General features: G+C 32.9%; 1 long non-coding RNA gene across 1 annotated transcript; it reads right to left on the reverse strand.

Annotated features, from left to right (window-relative positions):
* Positions 1-2,544: 2,544 nt before the first annotated feature.
* LOC119833307 lies at positions 2,545-3,487 on the reverse strand. Its single transcript, XR_005287948.1, has 2 exons — positions 3,256-3,487; positions 2,545-3,158 (listed from the first exon to the last, which is right to left on the reverse strand). It is a non-coding gene; the product is annotated as an uncharacterized LOC119833307 (long non-coding RNA).
* Positions 3,488-25,884: the final 22,397 nt, after the last annotated feature.

Below are 25,884 nucleotides of genomic sequence, written 5' to 3' on the forward strand. Positions count from 1 at the left end.
ACGCTTGCCTCTGGAGAAATAGCATAAATTTATTGGACGAGGTTTCTGGAAAACTCTTCCCCTGTATCTAACTACTGTTACTTCGAGATTCTACTAAACGTTTGCTACTAGATTTATATATTAAACCTCGAGTGTGATTTGCAATGGATCATTTCAAGTTATTTAAATAGAAGCTATTCAATAGATCTTAATAATTAATACAAAAAAAATAGTGGAGTTTATTAACTCAATTTCAAATATTTATTTATTCAACTGGGCTTTTAGGTTGCGCTACAGAAGCGCTTTTGAATCGTCAAAATACTAAATTAATGAACTTAGCACCGGTTTGCAAAGCAGTTTCTATGGAAAAAATACCTCTTTTAAAATCATATAAATTTTTCAAAATTTTCCATGTAAAATAACAATGATGCGATGTATAGAGCTCGAGAATAAAAGCTATCTAGCTTTTATATCATTCTTAAGCGACAATATTACATAGATTTCAATCACACTATCACACTAATATTATAATTATGAAAGTTTGTTTGTTTGAATGTTTGTATGTCGATCACGCTGAAACTACTGAACGGATTTGGATGAAACTTGGTATAAAGACAGGGTATGAGTTTGATTTGGGGGGTAGGATACTTTTTAGTCCGATTAAATGCTCTCTTGGGATAAAACAGGAATCCTGATGTCCGGGCGGAGCCGGGACGAGCGTATAGTCCAGTTCCTTATATTCGTTAATACTATAGTACTGAGAACCTATATATTTTTTTCATTTAGCGTAACTCAACTCTTTAATATTTTGAGGAATAATATTAAACTGTATATCGTGTTCCATGAATGAATTTTTTACTTTAGAAATCCGGAAAATAGGCATTTTCAATATATGCATTTTCAATATATCTATGTATGTTACATCGGAAGAATTATAATTTATGACAATGTATGGATATTTAAATGGTTGCTAAAATATTTTAGCCCAATAGTGTGGGAGGAAAGTGATATCCAAAATATTTTAAAACAGAATTTATTAACTATTAGCGGTCCGCCTCGGATACATCCGTGGTACTATTTTCTTACCAAAAGAACTTTCCTTGTGCTATCAAAAACGTTATAATGCCGTATTGGTTCATTTATTCTCCAGTTTACGCTTAGCAACCCATTATTATTTATATAAATAAATAAATTAATCATCAAACTACAACGGCGATGATTTATGTCTAAAATTTACATAACATATGAAGCAACCTATTCCGTACGAAATATCTGTTTTTGGCAACCAATATTCACATATTGCTTAAGATAAGAATAATTTTACGAATTCATAGCATAACCGATTTATTAAACAGCTGGCGTATAAAAAAGATGATTGTAATAACTCTGAATTTAAATTATTGCGTCTTTGATGATAAAACTTAGTATTGCCTCAAGTAACTAGTTCAAACTTTGCCATTGTTGATAAAATAAAGCTTACGTCACAGGTTTACCTGCAAACTTTTGTAAGCTGACCTTTGTAGATAGAATTTCGGGATAAAAGGATGGGAAATAGATCGATGTACTGTTTCGAATATTACTGAAACCGGTTCGTTTTCTTTTTTGAGGCAGTTAACAGAGTGACAATAGCTTACATATAGCTTTGGTATAAAATAGAAAAATAATATGCTGCAGCATACTTGTTCTATAATTAAGAGTGTCTGAGAATTATAATAATAACAGAATTATTATATATAAGAATACAGAATCAATTATATATAAGAAACACATTTATTGAATAAGTCTTAAAAATGTTAAGAAAGAGATAAAAGTAGAAACCTGAACTTATCTTACCTGAAGCCTGTTACTAACTACTAAAGCCTGGACTAGGAAGGATGAGGAAAAAATCCTCATCCTTCCTACCTTCGACAGTAAAATATTTTTATTTTTTTATATTAAAAAAAAACCTAACGATTGAAACCTTTTTTTGCCCTTTATTTTGCCCTTTTTCGTATCCTTTTTGGAGTTTTAATATGAAGCATTTTACAGTCGGCTAGCAACTTCAATATGACCGATAATCACGTAAACGATGTTATTTTTAATACGCCATTATGTATTAGTATAATATTCAATGGAGCGAACGGGTCCGATCTGGCGACGCCACGTGAAACCATTAAGGACACCCGGCTCGAGAAATTACTGATATGGCAGTAATATTATAAAATACATAACCGAAGCGTGGCTCAAATTAAATACGGTTTAGGTGTTTATCAATTTTATGTGCTATCCGCTGGTCTACGGAAGGGACATTTGGCGCCACGGCTCTGATGTTCTGGACGATTTAAACTCATGTGGGGTGAGTAGAACACCTCGATATGTGTATAGACTACTTTTTGGGACTATAATAGTGTCTTAGTGTATAAATGTTGTATTCGTGTACAAAATACAAAGTAGCATTGGCTCAGTGGCGAGAACCTCGGACTTAAAATCGATAAGTCGGTGTTTGAGACCAGGCGAGCGTGCAAGAAATAAATTGAATTTTCAATGTATCTGTTCATGTGGATAGCATCACCATTGTTCAAACAGTTAACCCTTGGCATGCCTGGTGGGCATAAGTTACACTGTATGCCTGGTGGGTCTCTCAGACCCCGATTTCAAAATAGCATTTTTTTCAATAAATTTTATTATGTTAGGTGATTTAATGATTCAAGACGCATGTTTAAAGGGCAAAAAAGAGATGGTAAAAAAATCATATTAGAAATTAATCAACTTTATTAAAATATTTGAAATTAAAGTTTAACTCAAATTTTTAAGCAAAATTTCGTGACTATAACTTTGTTAACATATAATTAGTATCAAAAGTATTGAAATCATTATCAGACTTTAATCCAGTGTGAGGCACTATCATATACTTAATCTTAATAACAAAATAATTAGTCTTCATCCCTTGCATTTACACTTTGTAAAGCTTTGGTTCGGTAACACTTTGCGCATTGAAAAATCAAGTAGACAAGACAAATGTGACAACTACATGTCTCACAAATGTACTGGGTTTTCCGATCTTTTTTCGCGGGGCAAACGTATCTTCTTTGTCAAACTCTTCTCCACTTGAATCAAATGCAGCTAAGTCTTCAACATCCAACTCTTGGAATAATAAACTTGCTATGTTCTCGTCTGTTAGTTGTTTATTCATGATTAAACTGAAAAAAATAAAATAGGATAATGTAATGTACAAACTAATATTATTTAACGGACAAATTCCAATATTTATAAGAAAAAAGAAAAATAAATACTTACAAAATAAAGTCACGCCGTATGCCTGGTGGGGTCTGTGGGACCCGGAGGCACTTTACGCAAGTCCTTTTACGCTGATAGCTCACCGCGGACTGAGGAAGCGGGTGGAGGGCATTCCGCGGTTAGTAACGGCCAGCTACTAAAAACGGTGAGGCTCGAAATTCAAATTTAAATGAACTACAACGGTTCGCGCGTTGGTATGGGTCTGACAGACCCTACCAGGCATGCCAAGGGTTAAAGAAAACATCGTGAGGAAACCGGCATTCAACGACATGTGACATCTGCCAACCCGCACTTGGCCAGCATGGTGATTTATGGCATGAACCCTCATAGGAGGCCTACAGGAACATATATGGGCTGATGAGGATGATGATGTACAAAGTAGGTCTGGATACATAAGCAAAATGTGATGTAACTTGTATGCCTTCTGCATGATACTGCATAAAATACAGGATTGATATTTTGATATGCCTTCAGATAACGAATTTTTACCTTTATCAATCAGTTGCAAAATACTGCTTATCTTAATGACATTTGGAACTATTTTTTATCGAATCCTGTCAAAGACGGATCTCTTATGAAAGTAAAAGGCCTTTATCTCCTACATTGGCAAAGTGGACAAGTTAACAAATAAGCCCCTTTTTCAATCCAATGTATTCCATCCGTTATAATATAATTCACATCCATTTACTAGCATTTAAAAATTAGTTAGATAGAAGAAAATAACAAGTTAACATCTGCTTCAACAGAAAGCGTAAAACGAATCGCTTAGTTTACCTTTCAACTGGATCTCTGAAATGGAAAAACGATTGATTTGTGACCGGCACTGTGTAACAATTGCATTGTGGTTTTATTCCTATCCGACAGCTAAATTGGACGTATTATTTTTGGCGGTTATTGGAAAGAATTTAGACGTGTATTGCGAGTTTTGTTGGCGTGTTGTGAAGAAACGTGATTTGATAATGTAGATGACTAAATGTAGGTGAGAAATTGCGCCCTCCTATCCTATATTTATACTTTTATAGTTGAGTTATGTTTTCAAATAATTACTTATGTTTTAATTTAAATCTCAAATGATTGGTAATTTACTACTTAGAAGATTTTTCGTACAATTTCATCGTCATTTAAACAAAATAACACAATAACCTAATCCAATTTGTGAGATTACTAGGTATTTATTACTTAGGTATTATATTAGTATGTTAGGTATCATATAGTTATTTACTTAGGTATTTACCCACGGCTTCTTCCGCATGATCAAAGGGAAATCTCATTGGAATGATATGTTTCACCGCGGTAAAAATGCCCTATGCCACTCTCTAACTTCATAAAACTTTAACAACAACATCGCTCCGTTTTGACGTGAAATAAAGACAAACAAACTTGCAAATAAAAAACTGTGTTTGTTCATTATTTTACAACTATTGAATAATGTTGTCTATTGCATATAAACTACCCGTATTCATATAATGAAAAAAATTTATCAAATTTCAAATATTAATTTGATAAATTTTAAAACATGAACAATAACAAATATTCATTTCGTGCTCGTAATAAAAATTTAAAAACTTCTCAATTTGCATGTAAAACGTTTTTATTTTATTTATAACTTTATTATTGAAAACGCAAATAATTTAAAACTTTTATAATATGAAATCCCAGACTAGAATTTTTACCTTATTCTGATAAACTTAGAGTTCTTTATTATTTGTATCATAGTTCCGTACATTATACATTCTTTTTGGTATTTGTCTTTAATTGTGTTCTATGAATTATTTTAAGCTAGGATAGAATATAAAACTGTATATAGTATATACTAGATAATAACTTTGCTCCACCTGTATTCAGTCGCAATCAAATATGATGTATCCACAGCTTTACATAGAAAAAAAAACTAGTGAAGAAATTATATCATTACTCGTTCAATTATAATTCATTATTATTATTTACGGTGCCGTTAGACATATTGAAGAAACGTACAAAATAAAAAATATTTAAAGATAACAAATTGCCACATCTCATTAACCTTAATGCTAATAATCCTATAATCGGGCAAGTGACATTAAAAAAAATCACAGTTACATTACGCGCTCGTTATATGTTAATTTTCACAAATCCCAAGTGAAGCCAAGCATGTACTACAAAGGAGACTGCTTTGGCCGCAATCCGTACTCGTCCAAACATTCTCTGTAAGCCTTTGAGGCCTATCTCCCTCTTACTGAAACTGAAAAAAAAATCAATACAAATTGTTGGCTGCTAAGATATTGTTCTGATAAGCTAAGGATTTGTCGAAATTAGTGCTTTGGTTCACGACAATTAGGGCCTTAGAGTCATTACGATAAACACAGTGGTTAAGTAGTTGGACAAAACAGAGATAGTGTGGGACCCGACATAGACAGTTGTTATGCCAAAAATATAAGTATGTGGAGAAAACTTCAACTGATATTATCTTGGGTATAAGGCGGACGAAACCGCGGGCAGAGAGATTGATTATTTTCAAAAGTAAATTAAATATCAATTTAATTAAGAGTATATTGAATGTCTTGGCGTAGCCGAACATCGAAATCACCACACAATATATCCAATTCCTAACTAAATCCATTCTTATGTTTCTCTTTGGCAACGCCGCTTAATTCTGGCTGTCACGATTTATATCCAATTTACTGAGATAAGTAAATATTGATAAAGTTTTCTGCATTTGGACTAAGGCCACGGAACACCAGTTCGGTTTAAAGTTGAAGTTTATTGATAGAAAATGGGACTTACTGCCCATATACGTTTTCTCTATGAGGTCAGAAGATATAAAAGAAGATATAAATAGATAGAAAAAGATTCTTAGAAACGTTTTTTAAACTTACATATCAGATTTATGAATAAAAGAATAAGCCATTAACCTTCCTAGAAGTTTCAAAAATTAAATATTCTTTCATTTTAAGAATATGTCATATTACCATATAAATGTTTTTTCATGTCTAAAATTTCTGATTTTACATAAGAATTTCAACGAAACCTTGTTACGATGCCTTTGAATCCTTTTTGAACACACCATCATAACCTATTAACCGTTTAACCAATTGCTAAACATAAACAGATTAATATAGATTAAAACCATATCAACAGCACACTTCATGTAGACCAGGCCATGAAGTTAATACTCGCTTAACTCTTGCCACGTTAAAGTCAGGCTGCGTCGTCGTGGCCGTGACTCTGAATTAATTTTTATAATGGCGCGCTATATTGATGCGTCGTTAATTACATTGTGTGAACCTTGAGATTCTGTTTGCTCTAATTTTTAAGTAATATATATGCCGTGTGGGTAAGTTAATCTGTTTGTGCTGATTATATGAAGTAACTACTATTACTAGTACTATGAAGGCATACGCGATATGCCGTTTATTGTATTAATTAAAAACTTTTAAGTTTATGATATCGTAAAGATGATATTTAGATAGTATAATAAATCTATAATAGTGTCAAAATATGAAGGAACATTAAATCATTTCAGATGAATGAAATAAATAGTTTTATGTCGCGAATCCCACTTTAACGAGAACTACGCAGGAGAAACCCCGATTCGGTCTATCTTTTCCTTCGACTAGGGGCGGAGCCGCAGGAGCAAGGATAGTATTTCATAAATATAAACATCCATCATACAGCTTCCTATCTTTTGATATAAAATTACGACGTCAAGTTACGAAGTTCTCTCAAATTATTATTATAATTAATTTTGCTACAGAGGTCTCCCCAAATTTCATGGCAGACAGAGTTTTAAGCTTGTTTAGGAATTTAAAATGAAAATTTTAAGGTTCATGAAGCTTACGCAGAATTTTTGGAAGTTTATTAAGTTAACGTCTCGACCAAATAGCGGTTTATTTTTAATTTAAGTGTCTTTCATTTTCCATACAATATTATGATGGATATACAAAAACATTAACCATTTATGGTAATGATCGAATTTCAATATACTGTAGTAAGACTAATATTACGAAAATTAACGTATGTCTACTGATTTACAACTAAAAAGCGAATATATTAATAAGGAAATCAAATAAATATTACATTGTCGCACTTCTAAATACATAGTATACATAAATAAATTGTTGCATACGATAAATTTATGAAATTATTGTATTGTCACCGATCCTTGATAAGTACTGAAGTACAAAGTTTGAATTAAATCTATCGCCTTAAAGTGGGTTAAAATTAAGACAAATGATGTCGGCTATTTACAAACATACATGTATAAAAACACATGATGCTTATAAAGGCGTTTAAAGTTGAACATATTCATTCGGTATTCCAAAATGTTGTAGTTATACTATGACAAAGAACGCTATAGCGTCAAAAAATATAACACATATAGCTTGACGACTTGATGACAGACGTACGGATAGACAGACAGACGGTAGACAGCGAAGTCTTAGTGATAGGATCTATTTTTATCCTTTGAATACGGAACCCTAAAAACAATCGGAATCCCCCAACCTTAATAGTTATAAAATCAAAAATGCAAGTACACTTCTGCAAACAAGACGTGCAAGATAAAACCTATAATACAAGAAAAACGCGAATCATCCGACGACATCGTAGAATTTTTATTAAGTACCGTTTCACAACTCGAATGTAGTAAAAATTTACGCGCACTGGCAATTTTGTCGAGGCAATTTTATATAACATTCTCACCTCGATAAGGCGTGAAATTTAAACCTTTACTGTGATCGCGCAGTTAAGGGATAATGAGATGCCGTGTAAGACTTCAGTTTACTAGTTGCTTCTAGTCTTTTGAGCTAATTTTACTGAGTTTCTTATACTAGCCGCTCGTCCCGGCTCCGCCCGGTTTAATCCAGAATAGGAATCAACACCTAAAACATATTAAATATGGCCTATGTTACCCAAGAGTAATGTATTTCTATTATTAAGATAATACTAATTCTTTATTTCATTTCACAAACAAATAGTAGTGCAGAATAATGCAGACCGTGACCTCCGAACTAGTGGTGGACTGTGTCTCAAAGTTTCCTCCCAATCTTTTATCTACATAAATGTTTCAAGTAGCAGAAATATAAATAGAGAGAAATATTATTCTCAAATAAGTTCACGAATATGGTAACCTATTCATTTCAAATAACCACACAAACACTGTTTTTTTCTTTTTACAATATTATTTTGCACAATTAAAATTGTCCATAGTTACAAGTGTATTTGACATTTATTGGAAATAACGTATTGAGGTGATTCTAAGAAATGCTCTACTTTGAAGCTTAGCGCAATTGAATCTGAAAATCATGCTATTTAACTTGTATATGTTTGGTTTTTCTTTGTTTATGGCATCTGATTTATAAAAATCAATTGCTGTTCGTTAGTCTCGCTAAAGCTCGAGAATGGCTGAACAGATTTATCTTATTTTGGTCTTGATATATCCGTAGAGGCCTAGGGAAGTTTTATAAGGTGTAAACATAAGGAAAATATGTCGAAACAATATTTTATGGCGTTGTAAAGTTCGCCGGGACAGCTAGTATGAAATAAAATTACATAAATTTTGACTATATGGCACAATAAATTATTAATTCTTAGCTAAGTATATGAAGTAGTACTACTAATACTTTACATTAATACGATTTCATACACAGTTCATCTCAGGCCCTTTCGCTCTTTATGCCATGATACATAAGGTACTTACTAGCTTGGAAATAGAATTTCACCCTCATACGAGCATAATCTTACCGTCCAAATCTAGGCTTGCGCGATATGTGCCAGCTCTTATTGTTTATTACCTGCGATAGCCGGCTTTGCAATGTCCGCTGCGAAATATTGGCCAGGGTTTTGGGAACAAATTATTTTCAATAACATTTAAGTGCTTGTAGTTTAATTTTTGTGATATGTTTATTAAAACTACTCTGACCATTTGAGCAGAACGGAGACCCATACTTTAAAGTAATATACATTTGATGTTCTCGTGATTTATGTTTCTTGCATCTCACTTGTCATGCATCGGGGTATTTTATTTGCTTATAAAGATTTGTATAGTTATTAACATTAAACATAGCTAACTTCGGGAGTTTCACATTGTTTAAAGTTATCATTTTAATGTGTGCAATGTACATTTATAAACCCAAACACAAGAGAATAAACTCGAAAAATATCTCAAAGATAAAATACACCACACAGATTCTGGATGATAACATTAAGCCCACGCCAATATATTGACCACAACAACACTAAGGAAAATACGAAACACTCCATATAACATGAGATCAGTTCACTCTAACTGCATAGTCACTTACATCGCAAAGCCTCTAAAGCTTCTATTTTCAATGTGTACCGAGCCTTATTGTGTAGCGAAAGATGAATACAGTGTGACCTCCACCTTTTAAATAGATAGTTTGAAGTAGAGCGTGTGTGCGACAGAATCGATTTCAACAGTGATATTAGATGCTAGTGCGGAGCGTAGAACTATAAAAGGTTTAAATATGGTTGGTTTGTTTTTAAACATTTTGTTGGGAATGTTTCAGGCAAAATTGAGTCTTTGGTACATGGTGTATAGTTTAAATTCCTGACCTGGCCTTTATAATATGACAATGGTTACACTGATAGGTTCAAGTCTCGGCGACTTACAAATATCTTGTCCTGGGAAGCAGAACTGAACATCAAATTACCTACGATAGATATGTAAGATATACTTTGCAATACAACAACGGATTTCACGTTTAGTTTTTAATTTTAACTACTCACTAAGAACTGACGTAGGTATTATATGTATGTGGGTAACTTCATTATTAAAATAATGTACTCATAAATATATCACGGTATTACGTATGTATGTTTTTGAATTATGACGTCTCTGTATCTGTCTTGACCTATGTCATTTTTGGTAGTGCATAATGAAATGGATTCAGTACTTGGTAGTCCTTATACGTCAAACTTATTCATAAAGAACAATATAAACCAGGTTGTTAATTGTTGTTCTAGTATGTAGAGTTTAAGGTGTATTTTTGAACAGATATAATTTTCCTGAAAGAAAGCACATTAAGCTTACAATATTATTATAAAGTTGTTATTTAAATTATCTTTATATAAGAATTAAAATAATATTAAAGAGAGAGGTCGTTGGTTTTCTTTGTTCACCAATTTCGTCTTGTGTGTCATCTGAAGTAAGTTCTATATTACCTAACTATAATAATTAATTTCACTAGATTCAATAATGCCAACGTGTAATTTTTTATCGCAAATAAATAAGGAATTCCTTACTATATTTATTTTACCACATTTATCAATTTTATTTATTTCAAAGCGAATAACCAAGCTGTTGAATCGCGTAATTGTAAGCGACCGCCCCCATCCATGAACAATAGAAGGTTAGACCCCTGCAATAGCATTTCCCACATTTTAAGGCTAAAGAATGACGAAATAGTCGACAGGAATAATATAGTAAGGATACAGGTACCAATAGTAAACGAAATATTGTTAAAATATTGTAACATTGTAGCGGTAATCTCTGGTTATACCGAACTGGTTGCAAAAATTCTTTCGCCATTGAATTTCTACATGATTCCTGAGTGCTATAGACTATTGAAGCTGGGGTACCCCCCGCAGGCGGTTGTATGCGTAGCGGGTGCAACACCAGCATATATCAATCCTTACCACTAAAATCTTTACCAACCACACTATTTTACCAGCTGTAAACATAAAACAAACTTTACTCGATACCATTAAAATATTCCCATAATCGAAATTGTAAATAGTATAAGATAATAAAGAAGATTTAAAGCTGCGTAGTATTAATTAAAATATTCCGCATCACTGACGCAATTTGCTTTGAACTGCGGTAACTTTGCGATTTTATATCCGCTTTGAGTTTGATTTTGAATTTGTTTTGTGTATGTTAAATTTTCAAACTTTTCAATCTCAAAAACCCTGTAAAGGTTGAGAAATGTGGATGAAAAGTGATGGATTCATTGAAAATTTGGTTAGTTTTACTGGAAAATTTAAGATAATTACGTTTTATTTTAAGGTATATTTATCGCCATACTAAAGAGAAGTGAAGTCCCGTGTGGGGTATGAGGCTGATGATATACGTCTATTTCAATAATTGATTTTCTATATGGACAAGTAGGTAATTAGCCTTCTGTGTTCCGCTCAGACATTTTGTTTTTCGTGCGTCTCCACCGGGAATCGAACCCAGGGAAATTCGGTCTACGCTCATGCGTTAACCACTATACTAAGAAGGCGGTGTATTAACCGCCACAAAACTCACATTTTATATTTTAAAAACATGTCTTGTAAGGTATGTAATGCGAGTATTCAATTAGTAAAACCATAGCTGCTGTACGAACCTAACAATATTTGAACTTTTCAAGTCTGGATTGACTTAAATTTCCACTCCCATGGCGAAAAAGAATGGTAATTTATAAATGGCGCAATTTCCTAAGCTTGAAATGAAAATGGGATCACTAAGTCGAATTTTATAAACCATTACAGAAAAGACAATACGTCCAGAGCAGTGTGACTTTATATCCAGCGCTAACGGAGTACCATCTCTCTGGAGAAATACTCAAATGTCAACTATTATTCACTTCTAAGCTATTACTTTCATGGATTCGGATTATTTTTGAACTACTATCCGTCCGCCCCGGCGTTGGCTGTATGTTGTTTATAGGGATTTAATAATTTTATTCGTCCTTTATTTAAGCCATTCAGTATAATATGTAAATGTATGAGTTTAACTTAAAAATAAAACTCGCATACAAAATGGAAGATTTTTTCGGGTAACTGATCCTCGGCTCATAATACATAGAGAGTCAGAGAGGTAGAGTCAGAGAGATAGAGAGAGAGAGAGAGAGAGGGAGAGAATTTTAAATGAGAAATTCACACTAAAAAACATTTTTACTTATTCATAATCATCAATTCTATTCTAATAATATAAAGCTGAAAAGTGTGTTTATTTGTTTAAACGCACTTATCTCACGAACGATTTCCAAAATCTGTCACCTTTGGATATATACATGACTTCTGAGTGGTATAGCCTCCATATTATGTACCGCGGGCGAAGCCCGGGCAGACCGCTGGTCTATAATACCACAGACAACATATTACTGTACATAATACATATCAATTCTTTGCTTGCTACGCTACTATACCTAAGTACCTACACAAAAAACAGATACAATTTATGCTTTGTATTGTTACTTTTTTATGAAACAACATTTTAAAATGTCATATTTCTAAATTTAAAAGCATTTCACTAGCTCTACTTCGTTCAATTTTTAAATTTAATTTTATAACATAAAATAGCTTTTGTTTTTATTTCGAAAAAATCTACAACTCCATAGATTCGTGACGGTATCGGCACATCAAATATCTAAATAATTCACAGTAACTAATAATTAATTTCTAAACAAAAGTTCACCAACGGGGAGAAGTTATCACTATAAATTCTTGGCCCAATTGATAACGTTTCGATCAAAAGATACGCTTTCAATGGTTTGAAAACCCACGAAGCTATCGAGTAGCAATAATAAAAAGAAATCGATATGAAACCTCCTTCGCTTTTGGGACGTCAGATGATAAATAAATAAACGAAGGGCCAATTAATGCAACACACTACATGCTACATGAGAGACAAAGCTGGAGTACAGTTGTGTGGGAATACATGTTATATTCATGAGTTGTTCAGAGTCCGGAGGCGGGCAGGTGGTCTTGCTACGTGACTTCAGTTTGCTGTTTAGATACAATATGCAATATTTACATAAATAATACTCGATAAAGCTTCAGTGTCTTTTTGTAGACTTGATCGAGGGTATGATGCGAAAATCGTTTCGAGTCATATCGTACGTATGAATATGTAACAAATAGTTGATATAAAATATAGATAAGGAACATATCTGTTGGTTATTGAATATTAATTCAAATCAAAGTGAAATAGTTTTTCTTTGAGATTCATTCATGGAGCAATTATATATTGTCCTCATTATGAATAATAAAGCTACGAGAATTTCATAAAATTATTCATTACTATGACTTTCGTATAATAGTTAAAATAATTTTTAAATCTATAATATTTATATAAAAAATAACATAATATGTAATCTCTGGATATATCAATGAAAAGAAAAGTATTACAACTGACATGTTAACAATATAATAAGAACCTTAGTTTTAATGAAAACGTATATTCTAAGTGATGAAATATATTGAAAAAAAAAATAACTTGAAGGGTTCTTTGCTCCCAAGGTCCATCCGTGTAGAAAAAGGATATACGTTCGTAATCATAAAAATTCCTTTATAATTTCAAGAGGATAAATTTTCCTTTTTGAAAATCTCTATTTGAATGGAGCGATTTTATCTCAGCCAGTGTCCGAGAATTGATTCTGACAATTATATCTGATAATTACCACATTAAACGCTTTTCAGTGCTTTTAATAAAATTTATTAGAATTCCCACTGTAAAAAAATATCTACATTTTTCCCGCGCGTTGCAGCTTTTATAAAATTTAATAAAGACCTGTAATTTTGTTCTGTAAATGGATATTTTTATAGAGTTTTACGGTGATTGTTACGAGGAGTAATCAATTTTAGAAGCTTTTGCTTAACTTTTAAAGCATTTATTTTTTATTACAATTTGGTGGAAAGCTTTATTACCTTAAGTACTGTTTTCGAATAGACATGTTATTATAATAGTATCACACGAATATACCTATCGTGTGATCGTTGATTTCAAAATCCATGTTTAAATTAGAATTTTAACTATACTTTCATTTTATAAAATAAATAAAACATTGTAAAATTTTGTAACTGCATGTTTTGTCAATAGACTTATTCAAACAGCTGGACTTTTTTCGTGATTATTAATAAAGGGTTCAAATTGAAAATCTACATACCAAAAATGTATCTAATACATCATAGTAGCATTAATTAATGCTAGTTAAAAAACATTGTTTGTTTATAACCGTAACCTACATTATAAGAAACGTTTATCTTATCATTGTATCCGAAATCATCCGCATTGTATCACAAATAGCATGATCCTTGACAGTTCATATTAACTAAAACTGATGAAAGCTTCGTCCGACATGAGTGAAATGAATTTTTCAACAAAGCCAGCTATTGTCTGGCAGTCTGTCACACACAGATCGTCTCCCCCTCACAATGCTTTTACTAACTGGCAAAAAAATTCAATAGACATTGGTTATTTTGTTTTTCGCTTCAACGTTGCAGCTCAGGAAGCAATTAACTCGCTATATATCAATAATCACTGCGTGTTATATGGGGTAATTAGAACGAAATAAAGAATGACTGAATTTTTAAGATCCAATCTCTAAACATCAGCCTCCAGATCGCCGAAACAAGACCCCTTGATTGTAGCACTAACATAACCTAACCTATAATTAACCTGCCACTTAACGGAGCGTTATGAAATTAGATCTAAGGCATCATATTATTGGGTAGATATTATGGAGTAATTAGCACGTCAGATTCCAAAATATGACGAATAATTCAAGGACTAAGAGAACTTTCGTGACAATCCATACAGACTAGATAATCGCTTATTACAAGTGAAGCATTGACCTGATACCCATATTGGATATGATAAATATTGCAATTTATATTCTATTGTACATAAAACTGCGTCTTATATATGCAATAGAGTTATATAAACGTCAGATTACGTAATGAAAGGATGGCTATATTTTTACCTAGACCGAATTTTGCTGAATGTCTTGCTATTTATTCAAGCAAGCAATGTATCATGTGGGCCACTCGATGCTATGTGGTCAACCATAACCACAACACTGGATTTGCCGCCCTTTTAAATTATGTTTTATAAAAATCATAACTCTTATATATGTATATATATATAGAATCTAACGTAGGCAATTAATTCGTGTCTGATTTGGCGAAATAATGCAACGATGAATTAAAAAAGCGGTTGCTCAAAATTGCAGTTACGATTTTATATCTCTCTTGATTCTCCCACTTACATTGGACATTGGCGAAAGAATCTAGTGAGTGAAGGCAGACGAAGAATAGTAAATAAGCCGATCATCACCTCCCGTTCTTCATCCGTCCATCCGTCTAATATCTCCCATTCATGTCCTTGCAGGCCACTAGTAGCTACTAAGACACCAATTTAACATATTTTATCACCGAACGACTAGTTTATGTCATATTTTTTAATATATACGTCGTATTATTACGATTTTATTTATTTATTTTTATTTATTTATTTATTTATTTACACTTTAATGTACAATACACATACAGTTAACAAAACCAATAAACAATATCTATTGTACAATTTGGCGGCCTTATCGCTTTGAAGCGATTTCTTCCAGGCAACCTTTGGATACAGGAAATATAAATTTTGGAAAGGTAGAAAGTGTATAAATACATACAAGAAAGTGTACAAATATATAGAAAAGAAATTAATGCATATAGGAGCAAGGATAGTATAAATATGCAGTAAAGAGAGATAAATAATAGAGGAGAGAAAAGCAATATAACATAGAACAGAGTCAAAAACAACATTATGGAGATAGAAAATAATCCTTAACGAGAGATTTAAATGTATATAAAGATTGGGCTTGCTAAATCGTTGTTGGAAGTGAGTTCCACAATCTTACGGCTTGTACGGTAAATGAAGAATCATAGAATTTAGATGTGTGAACAGGCCTACAAAGCGTAAGATTGTCGGAGGAACGAAGGCTGCGCTCATGAGAAGAGCCCATGAATACAAATCTCTTTTTCAAGTAGGAAGGAGTTCTAGGATCAAAGAGAATGGAGTATAATAAGGAAAGGATATGCATATTCCGGCGAAGGCGGATGGGAAGCCATCTGAGCTGTGAGCGAAAATCGGAGATATGGTCGAATTTACGAATACCGAAAATAAATCTAATTACGAAATTTTGAAGACGTTCCAGTTTATTGAGTTGCTCCTCAGTAAGGTCTATATAACTTGCATCAGCGTAGTCAAGGATAGGGAGAAGCAAGGATTGCGCAAGCAAAATTTTCGTGGCCGTTGGTAGGAAATTGCGTAATCGTCTCAACATTGAGCCGACACCAAAGATTTTACGGCTAACTTGTTGAATCTGTTCTGTCTACGATAATGTTTGGTCAAAACATATGCCGAGATTTTTAACCGTCGAACTATAAGCTATACTAACACCATCAACAGCAATTGCTGTACTACCCACTACTAACTACGATATAACTATTTAAAGAAAATCTAATGTACTTGATAATGTATATTGTAATTATAGGTTTAATAATATTCATAGCAAATTAGTCGTTAAATACGTGAGCACATGTTGCCTAGAAGTTTACAAGTGAAAGGATATCGTCGTAGGGTCCTGTAATCAATATGTATCTCGGCTTAATCTAATAGCTTCATGGTAATGGTCCGCAAAGCAGGCGCAAATTTCATCAATAATTTCTTCCGGCCTGATGACGTGTCAGACGAAATAGTTAAGATAAGTGTATCACAAAGAATAGTGACAGTCAGTTGTAGGTCCGTCCATGGGTGCAATGCAACTAAGCAATACAAAAACATCCTCAAGTCAATTCCTCCGACTTCAAAATTTGTCATATATTTTAGAGCGTTAAAAAAAACATTTAATAATTTCAGAGTAACCAAAATTCTGTTACAATTGAATATTTCACTATAAAACTGGCTATTTGTATAAATTGAAGACCAAAGCATCTTCTAGTTCTTCTCTCATCTTTTCAACGCCACTAAAGCAATGAGTTCAAAACTTTTATTTTAGTGATATTATCCCAACATTTTATGTTAACATGTAAATATTATTGTAAAACCCTTACCCACCGACATAATACAGTGTAAACTCGCAGATCGATACTTTTAAATCTTCATTCCTTGACGCGGAAAATGAAAAAGCAATTAAAACTTATCGTCTCACACTACATTTTCCTTAGCCTTTCCGATGACTGATAAAAAGATCAAATTCCCATACACGTGTAGGTACTCATTGTTAAACAAAATGCTAGCAATTAGGTTGTCAAACTTTAAGTTTCAGAGATATTTCGAGAGCATGTCTTTTATAGTGGAGAATGCTTTTACGCATACGAAGAAAGAGCCCTGGTTTATATCGGACTCCCAATACAATAATAGTGGAATACCGACTAAGACTAAACTCGTGGCCACGAATGTTATTACGAGTAGATATTTCTTTTGGTCGATGGTCAGATTCTCGACTGATGTCGCACATATGTTTTGCAATTAACTAGCAAATAAATACATTGTTTTGAGTAATAAAACAGATGGTATTTTATTGTTAGACACTTTGGAACTTAGGTACATTTTTCAGTGTTAAAATTCAGTTATTTAGATAACAAAATGCTGAATAAGAAACAAAAACAACTTTTCTCATTGTATTACACATCCGGAATACATCCACATACCATTTAAACTTATCCGAATATCTCCAATGTGAATTTAAGTAAGAAATACGGCATTAACACTTGGATTCACGCAGTGCCAGATTTCGGAAGTAATGTAGGTCAGGTCACAGTCCACATCATTCAATATCTGAGCCTGAACGCTCCAACGAATGCACGTATGACGGGAGCCATATTCAGCTGTAGTTATTTAAATATAATGCTTTTGACACGATTAATGCTAATCGTATCCTTTCACAAAGTCCATGTGCAATTGAAACTGGAATTACAACTTCCAAATAAATAAAGTTAGTGTGAGATTGGATTGTTAATTCAAGGGACGTCTGTCATGATAGTTCTGAGTCATTTCTGAGCTATGTCTACTACATATTGAGAATTGTATAAGTTATAAATAATGAAGGTATTTAATGTCCCTTCTTTTACTCTAGTATGCACTAGTATGTACTTAATAAGGTAAGTGTTTTTTAAAAAATAACATGCCACAAAACGCACTTTAACAAACATTGACTTTATTTTATTAAGCATTCAGCATTGAAATATAAGTTATTATTCTAATTTCACCACCATTCTCAGCAATGTACTAATACTTAATTATTAATTCCTTCTATTACACAAACAACAGATTAGCAGTCTGTTCAGATCCTCACAAAGTTCCTGAACAATAAAATCCCCTTAGTATTAAAATTTCTTTTATTTCTAACCTCAAAAGACTTGCGAGAAAAGGTTGTACGAAATATTTGCCGGGTTTACAAACTACACAAAAGGCATCCAATAACAAACGAATCGCTTATAAATATTTATGTATTGAAATTCGGCGTATTATGCAAGCGAAGCCAGGCACAAAATACGGACATGATAGAGTGGTTTGGAATCCGGTGTTAAATAATTATTGTCGTTAGTGAAAGGGTAACAAATAAAGCATATCAATGCTTAGTGATTTACCGATATAAAAGCTTTATAAAATGTTCAGAATAGATGAATATTTAGTTAAATCGTATAGTAATTGTTTATATAGATATAGCACAAACAAAGGAAATTTAAATTTTCAACAAAGAAATAAATAGCATTAAAAAAAAATCGTACTAGTATAGAGTATTAATAATTCTTTTCTTCAAAGAAGGTTATATTCTTCTATAGAAGGGAGATCCCTCCAATTTCTAAAAGGGTACCAAATGCTGATTTCCTATCAACCAAAAAACGAATTACACCGATCGGATATTATTGAGATACAAAACAAAAAAAACGAATTGAGAACCCTGCTTCGTTTTTGGGAACGTCGGTCAAAAATGGGCTACGGTCACAGAAATTAACATCTAAATTTTAAATTCTAAAGAAGTAAGTACTCCATTCAACAAACCACACAAAGCCTCACCTTATGGTTAATTTATTCGGGTGAATTAATTAAAATGCGTTTCAGGTACGCCACCAGCTAATTTATCATATACCTACCTATTCCACTGAATTTTATGCAGATTATTCTTAATTTATAATATAATGTTACTATCTTTTTAAATAATGAGGTTAAATTTGGATCTGCTATAATTAAATTGATTTTCAACCGACGTCTCAAAAACGAAGAGGGTTTTCAAAATAACTGTATTTTTTGCCTTTGTTACTCGATAACTCCGTGGTCCATTTTAACAGATTTATTGACGTAATTCTTTTTGTGTTTGATAGGGAACTGTTGTCTTTGGTCTCATTTTAAAATTGAATAAATTTGAAGTGACAGTCAAATATGGACTGGTCGCCCAGTGGTAGAAATTGTAACATTACCATAAACCATTATGATCGTATCGTGTACAACAACAGAACTACCAGACAGACTAGTATCTTCAGTAGTATTGAATATCATCTTATTAAAAATGGTAAAGTCTGAAGACTATGTCTTCAGACTAAATCACCATACACGTCATTGCGAACAAAGCAATAACAAAATTGCTAATTCCAATTTAACCCTTAGGCACTGGTAACGAGACAATATTATCTGTGATTTATGCCTGGGCCTAATGAACCCGCTCTAAATTATATTTCAAACGAGCTTCCTGACACAACACGATGACAACTATGCTTTATTGTCTTTATTAACAATCATTTAGTTAACATTATTAACATTAACAATCATATCCTTTTATGGGTATATTATAAAATATATTAATATTTATGCATAACGAGATTTCCGCCTCTAGTTTTGTCAAAGGAAATAATAGACAGTCCGAGGTTTTTTTCTGTAAAATTCCTGCTTCCATTGAATGTACGATGTAAACACTATCCTATGTTCTTTTTCGGATAACAAACCGTCTCTGTACCTGATTTCATCAAAATTGGTTATGTGATTTAAGCGTGAAGAAGTTTATTAATAATATTAGTAAGTGTCTAGATGATATAGGACTGAGTTCTTAGAAGCAAAGATACCTGGATATCCTTCCGTTCGTGGTGTGTGTTGTTATAATTCTTACGTTAATAGATAAATGTACTAATTTAATGAACTTATTTTTTAGTGGTTTTTTAACACTTAAATTTAACAACATGACTTTTATCTGTTTTGTTCAATGATACTTATTCTTTCAGGTCATTATTATGTATACTGATAAATGTATTAATAAACAAAAGCCCACGTATTCTTGAAAAAAATAAATAACTTATATTAAAACGTCGCATACCGACGTTTCGAATGACGTCCAAGGTCCTTACCACTGAACCACCACTGCTCTCAAATTTGTTTTAACAACCGCGTAACAGCCAGAAATGTTTTCAAAATAAATTATTATTTACATAACGAACCTTGAAACTGATTACAGAGCTTATATGGCGAACGTAACACCTTGTGTGTTCCATACAAGTTGTTCCGTAGATTGTGTCAATAATTTGGAAGTTTCGAATTTGTCTCAATAACAGGGTTGGAAGTTTGTGTAACGTCACCAGTGGTCGATACTCGATAGGGACGACTTTGCTAAACACGAGGCGAATGGACACTACACGTTTATATTGTTGCGGATAAGTGCAGTAAACAATAATAAACATCGTTTGTGTTTAATAACAAATATGAACTATTGTATAAACGCTTTAATCGTCGAATTCACTTCAAACATACCAGTAGGTATTTATTTTCCACCTATACTTTAATATTTAAGTACTTTATTGCTAAGAAACATTCACAAAATATAGTCTCATATGTTTTGTTAAAAAATAGTAAAACAGTTCCACGTTTAGCAGTACTCGTATTTATTTCGCTCACTCGCTATTTCTATATAACCGGTTCAAACTGGATACTCCATTCACGCTATACTCACCCCAGCCTAAAGTTCGCCGGTCCGACGTATGAAACTTAGAGTATAAACTGCCAACTAAATGTAAGTGACATTAGCCTGAAACAATGTGCTCTAACTTCTGCCAATGCTAAGCTTCATTACCCGCCTGGGTGGAGTTCCCATTTGTCACAGACATATTAAAATATGGGCCGTATTTTGATTAGAACGCGCCGGTTAATGGTGATATACCTTGTGGTGCTCGATCATTCTTAACGGGTGTTTCTTGTGAAAGTAATTTATAGAAACGTTTCCTTTTTCTCACCCATCCCCGGTTCATTTCTTCTTTCCACTCGCTAATCCTTTCCTTATGCCTTACCCTCAAAAGCGAGCAGCAGAGGTAGTGCGAATTGGCGGTGGTGATAACTTCCACTCAGGAGAACCACTAGCTCAGTTGCTCGCTATGGCATAAAAAACATAATATAGCATAGCAAAAACTAAACGGGTGAAATGAATTCTGCTCCAGCTAGACCAACTACTCTTTATGAATATTTTAGCTGAGATAATGTCAGTATATAGGTTGTATTACGTTTTTTAAAACTCTGAAAAAAGGTTAGCAACTAACTTTTATTTCATTATAAATAGATATAACAGCGACTACTATTTCTTATTGATTTTGGTGAAGATGCTACGATATAGCTACTTATCGATAGGGTTTTATCCTTCACTCGTTTTTATATAGTCACAATGAAGACATATATATCATATAATTTGGTTTTTGCTTCATACGTTGAAATATTTTTACGACCACCTAACAAACCACCTTTAGATTTTCATATTTATACCAAATTTTAACTGGATGACATAAAATGTACCATCATTGAAATAAAAAAATAATTACCAAATCGGATTCCCTAGTCGAAAGCTTAACATCAACAAAAAGGAAAACTACAGTCGAATTGAACCTTATTTTTCGAAGTCTATTTATAAAGATAATTATTAAGCTACGCCGCGCGGTTTCACCCGCGTAAGTACGTATCCCGTTAGAATATCGGGATAAAAAGTTGTCTATATGTTATTCCAGTTGTCCAGCTGTCTACGTACCAAATTTCATTGCAATCGATTCACTGTCTTTGCGTGAAAGAGCAACAAACATACATACATCCTTACAAACTTTCACATTTATTACATTAGTAGGAAGTAGAATAGTAGGATAGGATCTTATTGCTCTACTTTTACAAAATAACTATATAACTCACGCACTTTATATTAACAGGCCGCTAACTCAAGCATAAAATGAGTATTAAATTTTCTTAAATTTCGTTTTCCATAAAACAAAGTTCAACCCTTATTAAGATTAAACTCTTCCCTAAAACAAAGGAGACATTTAATGGCAATGTTTATCGAATTTTTACGCTCCTGTCCGGATCGGGAATCAAACCCGTTTACGAGGTAGAGGTTGTAAACGGCGGGAAACGACCCCGGTAGTGGCAGTTAAAAAGTACTACCGCTTCATCGGTTATCCTTTGAATCTTTCGGTTTATTTCAATGTTTTGAATTTTTACTTCAAGGCAGGTCCATAAAATGGGTATTATATGTAGTTTATAGCAATTGTTGTCTTTGATGTAACGATTTGTATCAAAGAAAGGAAACTACAAGAGGCGAAAGGACGAATTACATAACCGCTACTAAATTTATTAATGAGTAAGTCTCTGTCTCTATGTCTCTTCTTCACGGCCAAACCACTGAACTGATATGAATGTACAGAGATGGTTTCCTGAGAAAGGACATAAATGATAGATCGTTTTTATCCTAGGAACCCAACGAAATAGTTTTGTGGGAAATATCCATATATTATATAATATTTTCCCTTTACTGCATGGGCAAAGGCCGTAGGCGGAAAGTTAGTTTTATTATAAAATTATTTAACCCAGAGATGCGCTAAATCGATGATTGGATTTCAAATATTAAAGTTATAATAATTGTACCAATATTTTTCTATAAATTGTGGAAATTTGCTAGAAAAATAACAATACAATATTAATTTTAATAGTTCAGCACTCGTAATTACTAATCTTCAGTATCTACTATCTAGATTGTAAATAATGACTTCACAAAGTATGCAGGTATTGCAATAAATAACTAGAACTCGACCTACGTTTAATTAATAGTTCTACAGACTTGAATACGAATGGTAAATAAGTCATAACTAGTTTCTGTTTATTATTTACTAGCTGCGCCCAGCGGTTTCACCCGCGTAAGTCTGTATCTCGTAGGAATATCGGTATAAAAAGTTACCTATGTGTTATTCCAATTGTCCAGCTATCTACGTACCAAATTTTATTGCTATCGGTTTAGTAGTTTTTGCGTGAAAGATCAACAAACACACACACATCCTTACAAACTTTCGCATTTATGATATTAGTTGGATGGCTTCATTTTAATAAACTTCTAATATTTTTATATGTCAGTACTAAAGAAACACACAACATTTACATGGGATACGCTGAGCTTTCTAATTAAAATAGATTGTAAAATCGATCTACTCAGTCGAAAGTTCTAAATAGTATATAACATATCCAAAATAAACAGTCGAATTGAGAACCTCCTTTTTGAAGTCAGTTGAAAAAAGAGGAAATATTTTAGATTTTTTCATGCAAAAAAATTAACATACACATCCATTATCACAAAATTTTGCATTTATAATATTAGTAAGAAGTAGGATAGTTAGGATAGGATTAGGAAGGATTGTAACTAAACAAATCTATGCATTCGCCACGGGCCCACAGATTAAATTCCACGAATAAAACACGATTCGACACAATAGATAATAAATTCTCCCGCGCAAACGAATACCAAAAGCACAGTAACAACAGCGACCGTCAATTACCAATGCCAATCAACCTCCGATACGGAACTTAAAATTAAATTTCAGCACAAACTTTGGGCACATCAATAATTAGCCCGAAATGGGAACTCGTTAATGACTATCTAAATTAGCCCAAATTGTTATGTAAGCGCAAATTTCGCTATGATGCGAGCGATTCCTAAAGTAATTTATCATGATAGATTAATTTCGTACGAGTCTCATATTTGCTAAATTGTATACGATGTTTAAGAGATGCTTGTTTCTAGAAACGTGTGTGTTTTGTTTTGTATCGTGCAACATAATGAACGTTGTATTTCCTTTATAAATAGGAGTGGGGGAATGATCATTTTAACCGACAAAAAAGGAGGTCATCAAGTCAACTGTGTTTTTCACATTTTTTTTTTCTTTTTATTAACCAGTCGCTCTTCCCGCTTCGGCTGATTCAAGGATCCGGTTAAAAATAGCGTAAAATAATTATATACGGATTTTCGAACAGTCTTTAAAAAATATTAACTATCTTTCTGCGCATTGTGCTTTTGAGAAAGATAAATAAAAGAAATTTATTCCTAATCTAAATTGAATTAAAACATATGCACTTCTATCACAAAACATTAGTCTATTATAGAGTGATACATATTGGGGCAAAAATAAAAGCTTGCCACGTTCAAGTTTCGCTAGCCCATTACTAAATTGGATGGCTCTCTGAAAGGGGACAAAAAAGGGTCACTCCACTGATCACACTGTATGAATAGACTTCATTGATATCGCCGTAAAAACCTCTAATGTCGTCATTTCTTTTAAGTGCTAAATCAGTCTTTTGGTATTTGACCAACTTATTTCTTCCTCGTGGATCTCGTGAAGACAATTTTTATCCTTATCACCATAGATAATTTTTACACATGTTAAAAATATAGCTATAGAATATTGAAATATGAATACATACATACTCAAGGGTTTATCGAGATCGATCAATTTGCCTCGTCTTCGTTTATAAAGTTTAAAATTATATAGCGAACAGTAACACATTTTTTACATCCAACTTTTATTTCTTTTAATTTCACGTAATACAGATTTTTTTTTTTTTTAACCTTTTATTAGTGAGTCGACGACCACGTTTTCAATAATTGTATTATTTTATATATAACAAGTTGTTCGTCCCGGCTTCGCCCGTGGCACATTTATAGCCGTATTTCAGTGAAGCTGCAGCTTTATTGACGGTGAAAGAATTTTTAAAATAGTTCCATTGGGTTTTGCGTTAAAACGTTACAAACATACAAAAGTTGCCTATATTAGATTAGGATAGAAAAGTATACTTTATACAGTTGAATATTATAAAACAATAATGTTCTCTTCTATTGAGTGTGTTACACCATGCAGAAGGTATTGTTTCTCCCCTTCCCATTTTCCTTTATCAAGTACTTCAAATACATCATTATAAACCGCTACAATCCCCATGGCCCATAAAACACGCATAAACATAAAACAACCATGAAACTTGGGGCGTAAAGTAAATTTTTAAACAACATACAATATTCAGAAGCGAAATTGCCTGCATTAGTGTCGCGCAATTTGTTTGCGCCACAATACGAATTAAATCCGATTTTCGCCCATTGCATGATACTTTTGTTTGTGACCAAATAAACTTCCCAGCTGTAATCACATCGCCGATTTCCAGGGTAAATGATTTTAATTATGCATGCCTATTATGTGGTCGCCAAATATGATTAAAAATTGTATACAGATATCGAAATGTGGCATTGATTTCCATTGGATTTGCCGCTATAAACTTCAGCCATACCTAATAATCTACGGCTGATAGAATTAAAAGTTGTAAGCGGAATATAAACGCGATTAATTTATTATATCATTTAACCCGACCTTTCGAACACTTTACAGCTTACTTCTGAATCTCCCCGTGACAGGTTAAATAATGTAATGAATAAATCGCGTTTAAAATCCGTTAATTTCAGTCTTTAATTTCTAAACGTATGATTCTTGCTTAAAATTAAGATGCGAAAATGCTACAACTTGTTTATTTGTATTCCATTGCCATTTTAAAATTTCCAAGTAGATCTAAAACGTGGTTCCTCCAGTTAGAATCTAGAT

Source organism: Zerene cesonia, chromosome 17 (genome assembly GCF_012273895.1).
Source record: "Zerene cesonia ecotype Mississippi chromosome 17, Zerene_cesonia_1.1, whole genome shotgun sequence".
In the NCBI taxonomy this organism is placed as follows: Eukaryota; Metazoa; Arthropoda; class Insecta; order Lepidoptera; family Pieridae; genus Zerene; species Zerene cesonia.